The following is a 7,179-nucleotide window of genomic DNA, read 5'->3' on the forward strand; positions in this document are numbered from 1 at the left end:
CGTAAACAAGCAAACAAAACAGAAATAGACTCATAGATAGAGAAAAACTGATGGTGGTCACATGCGAGGTGTTTGGGGGGCTTGATGAAATAGATAAAAGATTAAGAAGTGTAAATTAGCTGTTACAAAATAGGCTTGGGGACAGAAAGTATAGCATAGGGTATGTAGTCAATAATAGTGCAATAACTATGTATGGTGCCAAGCAGTTACTAGACTTAACCAGGGGATCATTTGGTAAAGTATATAAATGCCTAACCAGTATGTTGTATATCTGAAACTAATAGAATATTGAATGTCAACTCTAATTGAAAAAAAAAATTTAAGGAATATCACATTTTGTGATTTTAGGAGTCTAATGGGTTGGAAATTAAATTGAAATTCACATGTAGCAATTACACATAAGCATGCTTTCATCAAGGTAGAGAAATCTAAATACTGTAGGCATTTAACAGATACTATGTATAAACAAAAGTAAAGAAACTGCCTGCATCATAGGTCAAAATAAGCATAAACATGTAGCAGTGTTGTTTGCAGATTCTGTTGTGAGCAAGGAGTACAACTTATAATTAGTATAATCGGTTGATGTAGTATCAGAGATTCAGGGTAAAACCAGAATTCAGAAATATAAATGAAAGTTGGATATAGTAATGAAAAACCAAGAAGAAATATTGTCAAATATGAAAGGGATAAAGGAAGAAACGCAAAATTGAGATGGTTATTGAGGGTGAAGGAAAACATGGAAGATCAAAGAAAATCTGATCTATGGATTGAAACAAGTAATTCAAGATTTTTTTTTTCTTCAGAAGCAAGGCATGTTTGTTTGCTTTGAGGTATAAAACATTTAATTTTCTCAGAAAGTTTTTATATCACCAGCATGCTATCTCTCTCTGGTTCAAGGTTTCTTTCCAAACCTCAAAAAATTCCATCACAATTTAAAAAGCAAAACAAATAAAAATATGATAAACAATTCTATTCTTTTGTTTCTTATCTCTGAAGATTCCCTTGTCGTCTAATTCAATTATATGCAAATTTAACTATTTTCCTGGTGGATTCATTTCAAGCATGGGGAAAATTTATCTGGAAGGTCATAAGTTTCCTGATACAACAGACAACATTACTTTCTTGTGCACTTTTTCACTGAAATCCCCATGGTGCTTTGACTCAGCTTCTGTGCCTTATTGGGCTTTCCTCATGCATCACAACCTTGAGGCGGGGGCAGTCATGGAGATCTCTATGAGCAGGCAGCAAAATTGAAATATAAATGATCAGATTCTGCCCTTCTCCTCTTTCCAGATTAATCTCTTCCCAAGGAATTGCTATAAGCAGGAAAATTACCCCCCAAAACAAAACTAACCCTCACTAAGATTTTACGTAGTAAGCAGTTAAGCTATTAACCCCACCAGGAAGTGCTTCAAAGTCCAAGGAAATAAATGAGCTGACAACATTCCTAGAAATTTTGTTGGCAGGACCTTGCCCTACAACCCTTCAAAGTCTTATGGTAAATATTGTCTGGGACCCTCTACTCAATCTTACTTATTGTTTGTTTCTAGGATGCAATAACACTGAATGACTTTTTTGAGGACTTCTCCACTTGTTTCCTCAAGAATTATATTTGTGTCTTCAGGCCAAAAGCAACTTCAAAACACCGATTTCCAGTTTGCCCACAAAAATAGTTTTTTTGTGTGCTTACTTGGTATCTCCACTTGAATGGCTGCTATGCTACCCTTTAAAATATTCACTGTCTCCACCTTTTCTTCTTTCATTGTCTCTTGAGTTCAATTCTGTCAGACATTGTTCCCATCATACCAATAAAATAATTCTCATAAAGATCATCAACCACCTTTAAATTTCCAAAGTCAGTGGCCAACTCTCAGGGCTTATTTCCTTTGTCTTAAGCTGCACATGACACAGCTGATCATTCAACCCTTCTTGAAAGACTTTTGTCCACACTCTCTCATGTTTTTTTTCCCTTAATTTGTGCCTCTTAGTTTTTTTCATGAGTTTTCCCTCATATCTATCTCCTCTAAATATTAATGTTCAAAAGCCTCCCCTCTTCTTTAACCATTCCCTCTCTAAAGATGATTTCATTCAGTTTTATGTCTATAACGCATTTTATATACCAGTAACTCCCAACTTCATATAGAACTCTACCTTGAACTCCTATCTCCAACAATGCCCTCTCTTGTAGCTAATAGACACCTCTAAATTTACTTGTCCAAAACTGAGCTTCCAACTTTTTAACCCACCCATGACTTTCCCCAAATCTGCTTCTCTAGTGATATTTATGTACCTCAGTAAGTGGACATTCCAAAATGACTCCGAATCAATACCTCCGGAGTTGGTCCAGCTATCTCCCCTCAGTATATCTCCAGCTTTTTACCAGCTCGTTTTACTACTTTGTAAGGTTGTTGCTATCTCAGCAGCAGGAGTAAAGAGCCCTTGGAAATGTGCTGTTGGACTTTTAAAAGTTCAAAAAATAAATCAAAGCATAGTCTGTATTTTTAAAGTTCCAGAACTAGCCATAAGTCAATTTTCTTGCCTCTCTCATCCACACGTGCACACACTCACATCAACTGCTTAACCTAAGTCATAGCCACCTTACATGACACTTCAATAGTGTCCTACATTGTCTGGGACACTTTGTACAGCTCTTTCTGCTGCCAGAAATGTTATAGTTATAGTCAATACTGATACTCAGACTATAAAGTAAAAAGTGTCTCCATCTTTCCTAATCTTTTTTCTTTGTCTTTTTTTAAAATAATAGTTATGTCCACAGGTCAATAGCATCCATAAGTGATAATATCTGTATTTCTTTTGGCTTACGGAGCTATAAGTTGATAAGCGGTATCATTTGTAATGTCAAAAGTGTTTTCTTTTTGACATTAGTTTTATGTCTTCAATTTTTTATAGAAAGAAACTTTCTCTGCTATGGGTTGGCCAAGCTCTAATTTTATCTGCCATCAATTAAAAAAATCACTAATAAACCCAGAATATACAGTTTTAATAAACTGCCAGGTGAGAAGTGACTTTTATCACGCTTTTTATTTTAAGATGTGTATTTAATATTCTATTTCATCACTGTAGGAACGAAATAATCTTACCAAGTGTCCATGCTGTATGATAAGGAAAAATTCTGGTAAGCATTTACCTCTTTTCAGTCATCTACATTCCTGCAAAGTGTCACAATGACAAGAGTCTACCCTCCCAAAGAGACAAAAAGCAACACTCAGTAGGCAGTAATTCCATTTTTAGAATCACCACGGGTGTCATAGCTTATTACCTTTCACACAAAGACGCACTTGCCAGGGATGGAGAAGATTCAGAGGTGTAACCCAAGCCCTTTCTGTGCCTTCAAGAATGACTGCACATAAACTATTCCCTGCAAATGAGAACATTCTCTATTTTAAATGTTTCCAGAGAACAGACAGGTCTACATTTCCTCAGGACAATCAGGGATGATGAATTCACAATTTATCTTTATTGTGAAGGGATAAAAACCTAAATAGATTTAACTATAAAATACTGTAAGATTTTTAGGATGAGAAGTGACTTATCCTCATAAAATCTAATTTCATTCTGCCCCCAAACAACGGCTAGAATTAAAGATGTTGAAATTAGGCTTCTTACAGCTAGAACAATAAGTGGGTAAATCCAAATATACTGTTGTAGTAAAGCCACACCTATCATGACATACACTTTATTCTGCTTGGTTGAGTATAGAAATAAGAAAATGCAGTAATGATGGAGATACATAACCTTTTTTTTCCTGTGTTTTAAGACAGTTTCTATTCCTGAGATCTCTTCCATTTGACTCGGAAGCTAAATTATAAACCCATTCATTAATTCCAGTGCTAGAACAGTAGCACGAAAATAAGGTGAGACTGGGGTCCAACTGGTACTAACTTATTTAAAATCTGTGGACCAAGAACATCTGTTGATATTATATAAAAAGCCATTTTACTTTCTTCCTGGACCCCCTTGTACAAAATTTTATTCACAGACATGCAGGCTATTTCTGAGGCTTTTCCAAAATTCAGATGAAGGCAGTACTTATTGATGTAATACTCGAGTGTTCTTAATTAGCTACTAATTACCTCTGTGCTGGCATGAATTGTCCCCATTCTATCTCAGCATATTCCAATTCAAAATATGCAATCATCTAAGCATCTCTTCAAACTGCTTTGGCTTCTTTCTTCTTGGTGTTGATCAGTTTACTGTTTCACTAAAAGGAGGATGAATGGAATTTTGTACAAGCTGTTATTGAATGGATGACAGCTCTAGCATATTTTGGTAAGTTTGCAAATGAATATAAAACTATTGGGGCTCAACAAAAGAGCAATGGCTTCTGCCAGTACTTCTGTCTGGGAGGGGACTGCCCCTCCAGCCCTCACCCTGAGGCTGAGGGGTTCAGTTCTCCTTCAACGTCTCTGATGCCTTTCGGGCTACTGTTCTAGCACTGGAACTCAGAGCAAGTTCATCGGCAAGAGCACCTAAAGGCCTGTAATGATGAAGTCAATGCTCTTTTGGACAACTTATTTAGACATCGAAATTCTTGAGGCAGAGGATGGTTCTTGTTGGACTCTTACCTTCCTACCTTTTTTCTTACTGTCATATATCTACTTTCGATATGGCTGGGTAGCAAATACATGAACAGACCTGCTCTTTCCCTCAGGGTATCCTCACCTTGTATAATCTCAGAATCACACTTCTGTCTACATATATGCTGGCAGAGTTTATTCCCTTCAATTGGTAAGGAGGCTACTTATTACAGTGTTAGGATCTTGCCAGTGCAAGGGAAGCTGATATCCAGGTAAGCAATATGTTATGGTGGTATGACTTCTCCAAATTAATGGACTTCATGGACACAATTTTCTTTGGTTTTCAGGAGGAACAAAACAGTCAGATTACTTTTCTTCATGTACACAATTACGCCTCTATGTTTAGCATGTGGTGGTGAGTTTTGAACTGAGCACCTTATGGGAAAAGTTATTTTGGACCCACTCCGAACAGTTTTATCCGCATTCTTCTGTACTCCTACTATGGATTGTCTGTGTTTCCATTGATGCATAAGTAATCTTTAGTGGAAGAAATATCTCACATAGGCTCAACTAGTGCAGTTTGTGCTCACCATTACCCACATCATGAGTGCCGTCATGAAATCATGTGACTTCCCTTTCAGGTGTCTCATCTTTCAATCTTCTTACATACTTACATTAGTCATCTGTTCTTAAATTTTTATTTCTAGACATATTGAAAAAAGCCAATGAAGAAAGAGATGGAAGAGTCACTAGCAGGAAAATAAGTTAAGAATGTTTTTTTCCAGAGCCTACTTCAGTTCAGTAGAGTAATAAACAAGAAAGCACAATAAGCATTGAATAACAGACAGATCATATAATAGCACAACAGATTCACTTGTTTTCAAGCAAGGACTGAATTGAAAGTTATATATGTTTTGGCATAAAATTTCTTTTGAGTCTATAAATCATTTGTATCCAGAATGTATAACTGCCTTGCTGTTAGGTGTATCTGTTAACTAAATGCTTCTGTCAGCATCGAGGTGAGACTAAACTCTGTGGACCTCAGAACTGGTGCAGTTTCTCTCTCCTTCCTCCTCAGAAACTGTCCTTATAATACCTTATACATGTGCAAGCCAGGAAACATAAGTATTGTTTTTCACTGCAAACCATCAAATAAAAAATTAAGAGTTTTGTTCACATTTAAAAAAAATATATGAATAATAAAATTATTGGAAGTTAATTGTTTCCCTTTTTAGGATAGAGAATAGAACCTGACACATAATCAATATTTAATGAGTATTTACTAACTAAATAAATGAGTAAATGCACAATCATTGTAAAATTTATCTTTTATCCTTAAATATTAGGATTTTTTTTCTAGTGGACTAGTTGATTAACTGTTTTAGCTGCCATTTAGAAAGAGACTGACAGTGAATGAGAGAGACAGACCCTTTGATTGCACATTAAGGAATTGAAATTGTTCCAAGTAGTTCTCTGCAAAATTTAAGTTGGCTGCATTTGCAGAATTTGGATGTAAGGAAATATTAAATGATTTCAATTGACTTATCTAATTATTTTAAGATGTTAGCTAAACAATAGCTTCTAATATTTTAAAAGAGTGGAATATGAGGTATCATAGGGTAGCCATGAGTAAGTAATGACTAAAACACCTAAAATATTTTTACTGGAAAGAAAGTTCTGGCAATGTTAATCATGTTAATTCCTCATTCTGTTTCTTCTTTCTAGTACAGAGCTCTATGCTTGTGTCCTGATTAATAGAGACTGAAAATAGAGAAACTTGTTCCCCCCAGTCTGACCCTGCCTACCTCTGCAAACTTGTTTCCAAACACTATTTTTGTTTTTTCACACGAGTCACACAAACTTCCTTATGCACCCACCAGGCATAAGTCATTCTTCCCACCTTACCACAAACGTCACTTTCGAAGGAACCTAACCTGCCTCTCAGACTAACAGATCTGTCATCAGAGGCTCTCCTAGAACAGGGTGTGTCTACTTCAAAGCAATCTCTAAGATGTTCTTTTACTTTTTTATATTTGTGTGGTTATTGGGTTCTTTGCTTCTCCGACTAGACCATAATCTTTATGAGAGAAGGACCAGTTTTATGTTTCTCATCATTTCTTTCCTGCTTCTGCAGTACAGAGCCTGGCCCATCACAGACACTTGATAAATATTTACTGATTGAATAAATAAATGAAGAAACTAACATTTGAAAAAGAGATCTTCTGATCTCCACTATAGCAAGTATGAAAAAGAAATACAATGTCTTCAATAATGCATTAATTGTACAGCTAGGGTTAACTGGGCAAATATGTGGGTTCCTTCTCCTCAAACACAGCTATAGAAATGTTACCATTAGAGACCCTTTTAGTTTCATGTTCATAAACTCTTAGTCTAAGATCCAAAAACATCTGGAAAGGTTGACTAGCTACTAGCTATTAGATATGAATGAGTTGGATTGTTTAATACTTGGGCTCAGTTTACTGGGGAAATTACTCAACGTCATAAATAGGAAACAATGAAGGCAAAAAAATTTGAAAATTGAGAATATTTTTTGTTACGAAAAGCCATAAAATGACACTGAAGCTTCTACTATCATCAGATGAGTGAGAATTTTGGTGATGTATATGACTGGGCTTTAAGG

General features: G+C 35.8%; 1 pseudogene; it reads left to right on the forward strand.

The window, feature by feature from the left end:
• The first annotated feature begins 2,312 nt into the window (after positions 1–2,312).
• LOC107499267 lies at positions 2,313–5,254 on the forward strand (annotated as a pseudogene).
• Positions 5,255–7,179: the final 1,925 nt, after the last annotated feature.

The sequence above is a fragment of the Rousettus aegyptiacus genome, unplaced genomic scaffold (assembly GCF_014176215.1).
Source record: "Rousettus aegyptiacus isolate mRouAeg1 unplaced genomic scaffold, mRouAeg1.p scaffold_m13_p_7, whole genome shotgun sequence".
Lineage (NCBI taxonomy): Eukaryota > Metazoa > Chordata > Mammalia > Chiroptera > Pteropodidae > Rousettus > Rousettus aegyptiacus.